The sequence below is a fragment of the Bombus terrestris genome, chromosome 5 (genome assembly GCF_910591885.1).
Source record: "Bombus terrestris chromosome 5, iyBomTerr1.2, whole genome shotgun sequence".
NCBI lineage: Eukaryota > Metazoa > Arthropoda > Insecta > Hymenoptera > Apidae > Bombus > Bombus terrestris.
This window is the reverse complement of record NC_063273.1, coordinates 3008056-3022101: the sequence shown is the minus strand read 5'-3', so window position 1 is coordinate 3022101 and position 14046 is coordinate 3008056. Positions and strand designations below refer to the sequence as shown.

At 42.5% G+C, this 14046-nt stretch overlaps 1 long non-coding RNA gene across 1 annotated transcript; it reads right to left on the bottom strand.

Annotated features, from left to right (window-relative positions):
- Positions 1–3013: 3013 nt before the first annotated feature.
- LOC125385079 lies at positions 3014–9854 on the bottom strand. Its single transcript, XR_007224032.1, has 2 exons — positions 4342–9854; positions 3014–4255 (listed from the first exon to the last, which is right to left on the bottom strand). It is a non-coding gene; the product is annotated as an uncharacterized LOC125385079 (long non-coding RNA).
- Between the last annotated feature and the right edge of the window lie 4192 nt (positions 9855–14046).

Genomic DNA, 14046 nt, shown 5'->3' with positions numbered 1-14046 from the left:
AACTCCCCTTCATCCAGCCAAAACTCATCTCTTTTTTTCCTTTTCACAGCAGCCATGTTTTTTTCGCGGGGCGGGTGTTTTTAACTTTTTAAATTTCTCGATTTTATACGATACTTTCATCGAACGGTACAATCGATTGAACTTCCAAAAATTCTTTCGCTTATTCTAAATATCGCGCAAGACGTTGCGTGTGCGTTATTTCTCTTCTTTCTTAAAAATTTCATATGTATCGTGCATAAGCGGTTGGAGTTCGCGAAAATTCGCTGCGATTCATTGATTCGAGGAAAATGGCGTTCCTGGGGCTGGATCGAACGAATCCAGAGCAAAATGGTGTATACGTGGAACATCGTTTCCCTATCTTGGTATGCGGTTCAGGTGTAGACACGGCGTAGCAAGGGAGGGAGCAAGGGGCAGTGCCACGTTGGCGGGCAGATTTTCAAAAAACCGGAGGGGCTGCGCGCGCTTCGCCTTCATTGATCGGAGGGTTGTGTCCGGCGGCCATCCTCTCCGCTGCGCCACGAACGTGAACTACCCTCTTCGTCGGCTAGCGGCCGAAGAGGGACTCGTTCCGCGTCGACTTTCAGGGCGGAGCCCAGGAATCTCCGAGGCCCTCGTTTCGGTGGGAAAAAAAATTCGAAAAATTTCCTTTTTTTTTAAAAATCCTGAAAAATGTTAAGATTAAAAAAAAAAGTAGAAAAAGGAGGAAAAAGCGGAAAAATTCGTAAAATTTGAAAAATTCCGCCATTTTCAGGCGGCCCGCGGGATTTCAACTTTTTTCCGCGGACGTACACCGCGTACCGGAGGGAATTTAAATAAGGTAGAACGCCATAGGAACGTGTTCTTTCTTTTATCTCGTGATTATTTCTCATTTTATAACCGTTTTCAACGTTATAATACAGATCGCTTGATCGTCGAATGGACGACGTGCTTTTTCATTCTTTTTTCCTTTTTTTTTTTTTTTTTTTTGTTTTCATTCGCGGAGACAAACGGACAAAGGAAAAATAAACGGTCACCGAGATCGCGCATGCTTGAAGACACTTGAAAAAAAATTGAAGCCTATTGAAGTCTCTGCCTCCAGCGGGACGTCGAGCTCCTCTTCGCTCTTCGTTTCAGCCGTTGAACACAAACGATCCCATTGTTTTTCCTCGTCGCGCTGCCACCGTACATTTTTCAGTCATCTTCCGCCAACCGCCAGGTCGGGAAAAACCTACGGGTCCATAGCGCGGCGAGCACGTACACGCTCGCGTCGAAATGGAATTACCGACGAGTCCTTCAGGTCGTGGACGTCCCCTTAAAACAGAGGATCCTCGGACGCTCGGTGGCGGTTAGTCACGATCGTTTCCGCGCGAGCTGGTCAGCAAGGAAAATCGGCCGGCGAGTTTCTCATTACAGTTTCGGGAGGATTTCGGAAAAGGACCCCCTCTGGTAACGGACCGGGTATACCGCAGCATTTTTCAGTCTAGGGGACCAAACCCTGACAGGTCCTCTGCGTTCGGTTCACTCGAGGGAGAGAATCAGCCGGGAGAATGGATATGCCAAGGATCGAGTAAAAGAGAGGAGGTAGGGAGACGAAGCACAGAGGTATATACGTGTACGGAACGAGACAGGGGTAACGAAGAACGAAGGAAGGAAGAGGAGGATCAATCGAAGCGGGAAAGCAGAATATCCCGTATTTGAGACAAAGTCCGAGTGAGAACGGCTGAAGAGAGGAATAGGATGAGAAAGAGGAAACAACAGAGGGAAAGAGAGAGATAGGTCGATAAAGAGGGATCGAGAGGGAGAAAGAGAAAGGTAGAGAGAGAGAGCGAGGGCGAGTTAACCTAACCTCAAAATTCCAGCATCAATTCTGGAGCCCCTCTAGTGTCCCACCCAGCCGGTGCAATTAGGAACTACCCCTTCTATCCTATTCTGGCTCTATCCTCACTTCCCTTCGACCTCCCACCCTGGAAAGCGGCGGGACCACGTGATCCGGCAACTACACTCTTGTTTTTAGGGTGGCGGCCCGGGTGTTGGTGGTGGCGGGTGACGGGGGTGCGTGTACGGAGGAGGAAGAGGAGGTGGTGGTTCGGGGGAAGGGGACGAGTTGCCGGGTAGGAATACCACGTCCGCGTCGCCATGGCTACCGTAGGGGATGGTTTATACTTGAAGGGTTACCCCCGCGGTACAGTCTCTGCAAAATCGTGAAAACTACCGAGCTACGACGGTCTCGCGAACCGGAAAAAGTGCTGGCTGCGGTCTTTGTACTTTTGGCCAAGCTTTCACCCGGAGGCTTTCCCTTTCGCGACCTCCGCTGTTTACATCGCTTAAACGTCTAAGACAATTAATGACCGGGTTTTCGGGGCTTTCCCCTGGTTTTTCATTCTACCATCTCTCTTTCTCATTTTCTTACCTACGACTAACGTCGACGTCTGAAATTCGACATGGCCAGTTCCTGTTTTTTTCCATGAGCAGTGATCTGTCTTTCTTGAAGATGTTACGAACGTTCAAGATTTTTAAGATTTCATTTCTTTCTAAACTCTGCACGATCGTGTATAAATCTATTTAGAAAGAAAGATTGAAAAACATTCGTCGCGGTAGGGATCGATAGTAACCTGTAATTTTTATTTATTGCTTGCTCTTTGTTTCCTTTTTCAGTAGTTTCAGTTCAAAAGGATTTCTCAGAGAATTTCGCTACGTTCCGTGGCGTTATCTTTTCGACTAAGCTCTGCTCTGCTTGATAGTTACGAAAACGATTATGTTTATTGTCCTTGGAAGTAATAAAAATAAACGACATCGCCGTCGGTGTCGACATTCGTGAATCGCAGGAGTTGTTCGGCTCGCGCGCAATTTTCCCGCTGTAACCGCGCGCGAATCGTACACGCCACGATGTAATATTCATTTCAGATAAGGAAGAATTGTTAGCTTGAGAATAAAACGTAATCTTTTTTTTCAACGCCCAACTATGTCTCTGAACGAGCACAGCTCGATCGTTTGTGGGGAAGTTGAAAAAAATTGTAATTTAACAACGAAGAAATTCCATAGTAAAAATTTATTCCGCTCGTTTAGAATTATTTTATTCGTTACTACGGACACGCCAAAGCGATGTTGGATACACATAGAAGAAATCCATTATACGCGATTGTTATTGAGGAATTGGCACAATTCTATTTCTATAAATACAATAATACTAAATTCTAATCGCTAGTAATAACTTACTAACGAAGACTTATAATTAAATTCATTACGTCTATTCAAAATTATTTAATGTAAAATAAATTACGTAACGACGTTACGTACTTAGATATAGAAAAATGTATTTTCCACTGTTTCATTATGGTTAAAGAATTTATACTTAATCATTAATAAATTTTGGTCTATAAACTTTTTCGATAAAATAAACTGGATTTAGCATTTCTGCTATAATTTCTCACTGAATCACGAAGCTACATAGCCAAATGCACCGACTCTGTTCAAATTGGCTACTTTGGAAATTGCAAAAATTTCAATGTCCTATTCGTCCGTTTACAAAAAGGGACATTGATCCGCTGCTGCGATGAGTTGTCATCAACAATTCATACTCCTTCCATTAGGAACGCACTAATTATTTTAACTGACGCCGAGTCGTCTGTTACTCGCGCACTGTAATTGCAAGTTCCTCTTTTCCCTTTGCTTCTTTTCCAACTGCGCTGGAATTCGTGAAATTTATCCGTCCTTCCACGTGAAATTTTTGTTTCGACGAAAAAGAACATAGAAAAGGAAGAAGGAAAGAAAAAAGGGGGCTGTAGAAACTAGGAAAAGAGACGCACGATTGAAGTGCTCGATATATTCTCGAGGGTAATACGAACTGCTTCTAACTGTCGTCAATTATTAGCGAAGTCGGGGCTCCGACTCGTGGACGTTCGCGTTTTTAATCAAACTTTCGCGCCGCGCTGCCGCTCGTCTTTAATCGATTTTCATCGAACTTTCAGAAAGCGCTTTTTAAATATACCCACTACCAATTACGGTCAAGTTGCCTGCTTAACTGAATTATCGATCGATTCGTTTGCCTCTGGCATTTTCTTCTCTGTTACTGCAGCTGTCCCGCAAACATCCGTTAAAAGTCTTTAATTTGATTAATTTCCTTCCATTTTATTCGAATAGGATCTGTCATTGTTATATAAAATAATCGAAGAACAATTTCAAGCTTTTGTAGAGATCGAATGTTTATAGACGTTAGATTGGTTGGTGTATTTTTCACAGAAGAAAAGTTTCGTATAAATATAAGTTTGATGTTTTTCTAAAAAGTTACAATAATTTTGGTGATTGGTTGGTATGTGTTTATTACAATCTTTTACGTTGCTAACGACGAAAGGATATACGTACTAAGCTTTCCATGTATTCCTATGAAATAAATTGCTCGTATCACCACCGAAATTAATTCGAGCATTTTTTATGCATCTCTGCATCATACGCTTTTAAAATCGACTTCCTCTTTTCAGTTTATCCGTATATCGGTTTATGCTGAAACATGAAAATATCGTGACGGTTAATGTTTTTATCAATTGGTGATCAAAGAAACTGCATTCGATTTCATATTGACCGCAAACAATTTTTTGCCTACTTTTCTATTAATTCTGATATTTCCCCTTAATATATTTCCTATCAATCTGCCGTTACATAAAATCAGGTTACGAAATAAAAAATTTCATAACTGAATCTACGTCTATAGAATAGTCAATCGTTGACCATTCAATAATTCAATGTTTCCATTCCTTCCGATTAATCGTAACATATTTATACCTCATCGCCAATAACTCTCATTATCTGTACTCTCTTCTATTCCGACACAATTAAACCTTCTCGCCTTCTTCCTATACATCGACTAAATTAAAAATCAACCGAAACAATCAATTTATACGATTGGCGATCGAATCGATAAAAGACCGGTCGACCGATTTAACAATCAATAATTGGACGCTTTCATCCCCTTCGATCAATCCACGCTTTTCCCCTTTTCCACTGGCAAACATACTTATATGCCGGCATCAATCATTCGGCGCGTTTACCACGCGACCAGTCCCGAAAAGCAACGAAACGAGTAGCGAAAACACGCGTCGAAACCGTGGTATAATGGGCCGAGATCACCGGCAATAATTCAATCCAGCGTGGCCCGGCCACCCTGTCGCAAAATTCTAAATCTGGCCCGACCGCGCGGTCGGCGTATCGTTTACGCGTAGCAGGTGTACCAAATGGAAATCTATCGGCGGTTCTACTTGTTCTACCTGCACACTAGCGCGCATAGGGTGCATCGGGTTTCCTATTGGCATTGGCAACTCGCGGAAACCTATCCACTCGGGCCAAGAACGCCTCGCGGTTTCAGATAATGCAACCGAACGGAGAGGAGCGGCACGGCCCTAAGCTCGTTAGAATTACACGGCCAGCGCTAAAGGCGGCTGGGAGAGCAGGATGCGGACTTGTCAACACTCAACGGACCGAATTCGCTAACGTGCTGAACCTAGTCGGACGCCTCGAGCACAAGCCACAATCTAATCATGGCTCGCCGCATTCGCATCCCCCATTTTGCTCGAATCTACGAAATACCTTGTACAGCTTATTCCTTTCGTGTTTTATCGTCCACGCGAATGGCTAGGGATAAACATCGGGCGCGTCGTTCCGTTAGTTCGTTCCATCGATCGATCGATCATTGTCATCTTGGTGTGAGTGGCCGCAACGTTGATGAGATTCCTTCGATCTTTTCGCCTTTCCATCGTTAGCTTTATGATTGAGGGAGGGGGAGGAAGGAGGGAGGCGATGAGTCGATTTTAAATTAATTTGAGATATTTAGAAGAGATCGTATGACAGTATATTTGTACATGGGAAATGTTTACGATATGTTGCGGAATACGCGTATTATGCAAAAATACATAAAATATTTATTAAATGTTAATAGATGAAATAAATCTATAGCTACTTCGATTTCGTCTCTCTAATCGTGGTTATAGAAACGTGAATTTGCATAAATGTAAGAATTGATAGTAAAGGTGCTTCAGATGTAAAACGATCAAAAAAATAATTACTGTCAAAAGTTGCAGGATACAGGGAAGAAATTTTGAAATGCAAATAGATAGAATTTTATTATGACAGATTAAGATTTTTATTGCTTTTTATAAGTTGATTTCATTTGAAATGATTTACACAACCACTAGTGATTTCGTAGATGTGTTTCTTCTTTAATCTCGTTATTTTAATGGTATTCGTGATTTACGAATGTAAATGATGGGATAATAATGTAACGAACACGTAATTACCATTGCTTTGCAAATCTCTCATGTTTAATCAATATTTACCGTCAATAAAGAGCGCCAATTTATTCTTTCCTCTGAATGGATATTTATAGCCTATCAAAAATTGTTGGCATGTAACAATACTAATGAAGTGAACGTGATCTACAATGTTTCTCATCATGAATTTACGATCACTAATTGGAGCAAGTTTTAGTATCGTTCTTTCAAATTCTAAAAAATTTTAGAATATTATAGAAGAATATTATATATATATGTGTGTGCGTGTATTTAAAGAATATATTTAGAGAATGTACAGAAAGCAGTTGTCTTCGACTATTTATTCATACTACTGTTTCCATTCGTTTCTCTTCATCCTCTTTTATTTCTTCACCTTTTCTATCTCTCTTCCCATAGTATCTCTATAAAAGCTTCGCTTTAATTTTGCGTCTCAATTATCTAGCTACTACATTGAATCTATCGAGAAGCATACTCGAATGACAAATACTTTCTCAGATACTTATTTTTACATACAAATAAAAGACAATTAATTCCACATATATCGAATATATCGATAAGAAGAAGCGATTAAATATTCAGTTTTCATTCAGGATCAAATTGACTGAAACAGCGAATAAAAGTGAAAAAGTTAAATCGATTAAACGGTCGCACAGATTTCTATCTTTAATTATTATTTAATATTTCACTCTCCAAGCCTGTATTACGAAGTAATCTATTCACAGAGATTTAAATTTCATTAAGAACAGAAGTATCTAATGAAACAGATGATACGAGAGAAAGGAAATTAGCAGAACTAAATAAAATTATAGAAAAGGACAATTTTCTGGAATCGTTGGAACGTTATTTCTATCGAGCGAACCCGCTTTACTTTCCGAAGGAAGGCAGAAATGATGCACCCTGGGCGTACACGCCGGCAACGCGTCATCTACAGATGATCATCTGGCCGAGTGGAGCGTTAGTATCTAGGCGGCGATCAACCCACCACTATAGCTAGTAGATGAAGGCGGAGTCTACCCCCGTAGTAACATAGCATTAGGTAAGCTTTTCGTTTTATTGATTTTTCGAAAAAGCGCGTGCGCGGCCGGAGCTGCCCTCCGCACTATCGCCTACTACTATACGACCTGCACCGTGCTCTCGTGAAAACCGCTCCACTCCCCTCTTTCCTACTCGAAGAGTCCTATCCGGTTGCGCAGCGTTCCCTTCTCCCTTTCGCCTTCTCGCCTTTCGTCCCCCAATTCCCGCCGCGTGTCTACGATTTTTGAATCCCGCGTGAAAACCTTGTGGAAAACTCCCCCACGACTTTACGGAAGCAACAGTTTCTTCTGAGGTGGTCGCCTGGTGACTCGGTCATTTCTTCTGACAGGAGCTTCTGCGCGAACGCATTGCAATAAGCAATTTTATAGTTTAGTTTTAACTACATTTTCATTTTATAGCTTCGAAGAAGATTATCTGTCGAGGTTATCGATTTAATGGATCTATACGAGAGGCTTAGAACGATGAAAATAAAAATGTTGATTAGAAAATGCAATAGGGCAGATTCATTTCGCTATGTGTAAATCACGGGTATAAGGTATACGTATACCTTGCTGGGCGTGACTGCCGATTATTCTAATCGTACATTACGTGTTATTATCCACTAGTAATTACTAGTAATTTGAGAAACAATGGGATAAAATATAATGATGAGCTGTAATAGCTCGAACACAAGCTTGCATAAAACGAGTTACCGTCTGAAAGTTTATAAAAATGAATTAGAAGTGTTTCCAAGTTTTAAGGGCGTTTAACGTAGAACAGCCCAGAGTCGGTTACGAAAAAGATAAAGGGAAAGAGGCCACGTCGCGATGGGGTGATACGAGCAACGCAAGTAAATACCAAATTAGCGCAAGTAGGATACATTATGAAGAAGGAGATAGACGATTCTAGCAACGCTATTGGACGGAGCAGACGAAGATCCGTCCACAGGTTGAAGCAGCGAAAATGAAGGCTTAGCCGCCGGCAACAAACATTCATTATTACTCGACGCAAACCCTGTTCGTTTTCCTCCACCCCCATCATCCCACCCGGTCATTCTCTCGCTCGTGTCGTCTCTGTCCAACCGATTTCGTCATCGCGTATTGCTGGTTGCCCGGCCGGCGGTCGGCGTGCTGCCATTGGTCGACGCGGGCTGCCGTGTTTTCCGAAATCATCGCCTCTCTCGCGCGCGTACCCGCAGACACAGCCGAGTGGCACGCATAAGCTCGCGTCCGTGTGCCCACCTACGATGAGTATGCATAAGGCGTTGTTCCACGGACACGGGACCAACACATCCGGGAGCTCGGTCTCGGCCACACTGACACACGCTCTCACGCATACACGTCTCCCAGCTCGTAGTTTGCCGTCGTCATCAATCATCGAATGCCACGGGCAGCGCTGACATTTTCCGCAAAAAGCACACGCACGCACGCAGCCACCGAACGCACACCGTGTTCGTCCGTGTCGCCACGCCACCAGACGTTTCCGTGCCTCTCCGCCGTGAAGGGTCCTCTCCTCCACCAAGGATCTCCACCATCTCTCTCTACCATCTTCGTTCCGTCATCGTCGTCGACGTTTGTTGCGGCGAGCAGAGCTCATTCGCTCGCTCGCACGCTCGATTCGGGCCACACGCACACCATCGGGTCAGCGAACAGGGAACACCGTGATGACCAAGTGGAACAACTTACTTTGCACATGGAACGTCTTAAGAGATATATTATATACATGACGTATAGATATTTTTCGCGATGATTCTTCGAAAACACGCGACAGGCAACGAAAGAACGGGAACGATGGTTACCGCGCCGCGTAAAAACGCAGAACTGAATCCGCGGCTTGGCCACGGGCACAGAGGGGTACGCCGTGGCAACGTATGATTGGCAACAATCGGCACTCTGATCGAACGTTTGTTTCAGAACACATATGCATTCGTCTCACTCTCTTCGCCGTCCGTGTCTGTTCATCCTCTCCCTCTCTATCGCCCTCTCTTTTTCTCTTTCCATTTCTTCTTTCTCTTTCTGCAACTCCCGTTCTCTCTTTTACCAGGTCTTCTCGTCTCGCTCTCCCGTATCTCGTTTCAGCTTTTACCGTCCTGCGTTCTCTTTCGAACCACACCTCTGTGTGTTTCTCTTTTCGAAACTTCCCTCTTGCTCTCTCGCGCAATACCTCTTCCCTCCTCTACGATATCGTTCTTCGTCGAACCAGCGGGTGGCCAGTCTCCGACTACGTGCATCCTCTCGTTCTCTCTCTGTGTTCTCTTTTCATATCACCGTTTCATTCAGCGTCTCTCTTTCCCCGGGCTGGTCCATGCTCTTTTTTCATCCCTCTGCCTGGCTGGCCCATCGTTTCGTCTCTGTCTCTCCCTGGCGGATTCTCTTTCGCCGATGTTTATATATCGCGACAGGTTGGTATGCAGGAGCGTACATCATACGACGAGCACGTGTGCGTGTATACGTGCAAGGATTCGCGCGCCAGCACACGTACGTAAAGTTACCTCGATATGTATGTATCTCCGTAGTCGAGCGTCCTTCCCTGGCTCGTTCCTCTTGGGAGTGCATACAAGGTAACATCGCGTATACGTGTGCGAACTGGTTTCGCTATGCGTGTACGAGGGAAATGCGAAAAAATGGGCGGATGTATCGCTTGGTGCTGTCAGTGTACCGGGATACCCACGTGCACCCTGTGTGGCACCCATGTATCAAGTGTGCGCACGCGTGTGTAACACGTACTGGGTCAGTGGAGGATCTTCCCTCTTTTCTTCGTATTTTCTTTTCGTATCGGTCAACGTTAAAATATGCCCCGATTGATTTTTATTGGACGCTTCCGAACCATCGGTCACACGCTGTTGCGTTGCTCGTTCACGCGTTATAGCGACCATCGAGGGTAGATCTTCAGTTAGGAATAGGAGGTAGATGTCTTAATTACTGTCGACGTGTTGAGTTTATCCTACTGTTTTAATTCACTTCTTTAATTTTTTAATTTGATTATGATTGTTAATGAACCATAAATATTTAGATTAAATAACTTAGTTGGATGTGGAATTAGGCGTGGAAAGAAGACGTCTTCATTACTGTTAGTATTTTACTTGTTTCTTTACCTTAATTTAATTCCTTGGTTTGATCTATGAATATTTATTGAGATTTGTCTTGTAGAATCGTCGTATATGAGAATAAAGCGTTTCATATTTCTTTAGGTGTTGAATAAGGGATTGAGGACTTTTATCGATCTTTCGATTAGTGTGTTAAATTAATACCCAAAATACCAAAATACCAAAAATATGCCGATACTATTAATGGTTGTTTGTTGCTCAAATGAAAACAATTACACCAAACTATGTCGAATATTTTAACGTAGATCAACTATGAAATGTATTTATTACTAACAATAAGATATAAGTAAGTACTTACGGTGCGTGAAACAATAGAGCAATTAAATTAAACTATTGTGAAGAATATATTATATTATAGTTACCCTTAAAAGAAAATTACAAAAAGAAAAATAAGTCTCGGCTGTTAATTAAAATAACAAAAAATCCACTATTGGCAATTAAATTAATATTCAATTAATACTTTAATCGATATATTAATTTCATACCAATCCTATTTCGATTTTTTTCAAAACATCTGTTTGTGTAAAAATTTTAAAAATTCTTCGAAGTTTTTTCATTATCTAAATATTTTATATAGTTGAAAAATATCTTAGATAGGTATTCATTCCGCAACCCTAAATACTCTGGTCGATGGTGGCGACCCTTACGAAACCGTTGAGAATCTGTTCCAACCACCCGGTGGATTCCGGTAAGCCAGTTTTCTGTCCCGGTTAGAAGCAGTCGGTAAAGATGCCGTTTCGTGCAATGGAATGGGATCGAGGCGTGCGGTGATCGGGAAAACGAGATTTATCGGGGCCACCAATTTATTGGATTTTAAACGTTTAATTGCTGGATCGCGTAGCCGAGCCGCGGTTAACTTCCTCGACCGAGTCATGTAACGCCGCAAAAATATTGGGTGTTGGCGGAAACAAGGACGGATAAAATACCGGTTAGATCTTTTTCCGGGAGCGGGTGGATCCTATTAAAGCTTCCGCGTCGAGACAAACCGCACGTCGATTATAAAATCGTTCAACATCGATCCGCCGGCTGAATTTCCAGGGCGGTTCGGTTCTTTTTTCTTTTTACCATTTTCCTATGAGGTTACCGAAAACCGTAGAGTCAGCCGCGGAGAGCCATCATCATCAAATTTCGCTTCTCCCGCATTTTATGATTATGCGCCGCGGCCGGTGCATTAGCATCGCTCATGATCTCTGAAATAACGATTCGCGCGGACGACCTGTTCCGATCACGCGTGTCGGTTTTCTCATCGTTGCGGACCGTCAACGAAAAAATAAGGAAAAAACTGGCGTGGAAATAGAGGAAGGAAGCGCATCGACTGGAGGAAATAGAGGCCCTCGCCTTATTGCCTTGCTAATCGTATATACGATCGACAGTAGTACCAGTTTCGTGTTTTTTCTTCTTCCCATCTGCTCTTTTTTCGTTTTTTCCCCTTCTTTTTTCTTTGTTTCCTTCTCTTTTTTGCGCCCTTTTTTTGTCTTTTTCAGTTACAGTTGCGTCGATGGACAGTGCAAATTTTATCGATTCTCAAATGTCACGCGTTGTCGCTTTCATTGTTGAAGTTGAACGTTGTATCGATGGCTGTAACAAAAAGCAGAACGATTGCAATGAGGCACAGTTACAGACGCTTTTCATTTGTTATTTCATGCAAAGCGAGCTAATGCAAGTTTGCAAGAAGAATTCGTCGGTTTCTGCATAATTACGCCTGTATGTGAATCTGTAATTATTTATAATTGGAAATAGGTAGAATGAATATCTCAATGGATATATCGCGGATATTATAATATTTTTGCAGTTAGATTACATCTTTCCAAAATAAAATAAACAAACACTTGCTTCTATAAATAGCATCACGCATTATATCACTCATTCGTTTGTTATTTTACGACATCGACTTACTCTCAAGATGTTAGCCTGTCTGTTAGTAACACTTTAGACATAGCTGTTCATGACTCTTCGCGACCACCACAAGTATGAGATTCTAAGCTTCGGGTACATAGTATGGCTTGGATCCAATGAGCTCTTCCCTGTGAAATGGGCACTCAGCCATCTCGCTGTATGCCTCATAAAGCCGCACGGAAAATCATCTCTTAGGATGAAACGACGCGTGGGTAAAACGTAAAATGTTAGGACGTAAAATCGTCTCCCCTTTTTCTCCTTCCACGGACCGCCATCTCGTGGGCAGCAGCTTTTCAGCTTGAATAGGGTACGCGGGAGCCGCAAGCTGGCTAAATCGTTCTTTTGGTGGCGTAGGAATGCCGCGGGACCTTAATGTTCTCACTTCTCATTCGGCATGGCCGGAAAATCCTCCACGTTTCGCGGAGTTCAGAGCCGAGTCGGCCCAAAGTAATCACGATATGTGACGCGTGCGCCATTTTTGCATTCGCCGTTTTAATTATGAATAGGGACCATTCTGCATTATTACGCGGCATTCGAGCGAGCGATGGCTCTAACGACGTATATAGGAAGATCGGGCTGAATGTCTGCAAATTCTATAGATAGCCAACAACCTACAGGTTCCAAGTTTAAGATTACTTTTCACGTTATTGAGCAATTACTACGTACGAAAATATTCTTTCGTTGTTTTACACTCCGCCAATTCATAGTTTTCAGATTGCTTCTTTTCTTCAGCCAATCTGAATGATCCTGTAATACATCGTATACATTTTCGTACAAAATAAGGAATGTCTTACAGATAGATCGTTTCCTTGCATCGTTAGACTACAGTTTTTCGAAAATAAACAAACGTACAAGTTGCAACTATAGATTTTAGCAAGGATTTGCGAATATTACGATCTTGAAAAGAGGAGGTTAACGCACAATTTCAAAGAGAGGAAAGATTGAATAAAGGTGTACAATCATAGGGAAACGAAATTTTAATATAATTTTTATCGATATTTTAATGTTGCCTTGAAGTACCTTGAAGAAAATGATTGATAGATAGCAAATACAACATTACTGCACGCTAAAGTCAATTATTGTAGTTGAATTAGAACAGAGAAAGGAGAGATTAGATCAATACGTCATTATATGTAAGTGCATGATATTTTCTACATAATTGTGGTATACACGTGATATATAGGCTCGAGCTTTTTGATAAATTACAATTTTCTGTTTGCGATATTTCGATGATTCGCTTAATTAATTCCAAAAAAGCAGTAAAACGTTCAATCGTTGTATTTGCAAATAATTTTCGTCGATGTAAAGAAGAAGCTCCCTTATGGAGGCACTTCGGTCTTCGTTTAGGCACGAGATAATTTACTGGATCGCGAAGCATCGGTTATTTGCACGGTCTCGCGCGCCGCATGATCCCGTCGCTAATCGATTTTCTCGATGTAGTCGCGTGCGACACAGAATTGCACTTTTTAGATCGGGTGTCGCGCGTAGCCGCGAACGTTATTTTTTTCTGCTTTTTTTTCTGTTTCATCGGTTGGAACAAACAGTGGACGAGACACAGAGCGATGGTGGGAACGAGAGGAAGGAAGATGGGAAGGATAGAGGGAAAGAGAAAGCGAGACCGATGAAATAAAAAACGCCGATGTCCATGATGGACGCGCGCGATCGCGCGGCCACTTTCTGAAATTATTCAAAAATCGCGTGTTTCGGCTAACAATGCTCGAATGGAGTAAGCTCTGGCCGGGCCGTCATTGGTTCTCGATATTTCAACAT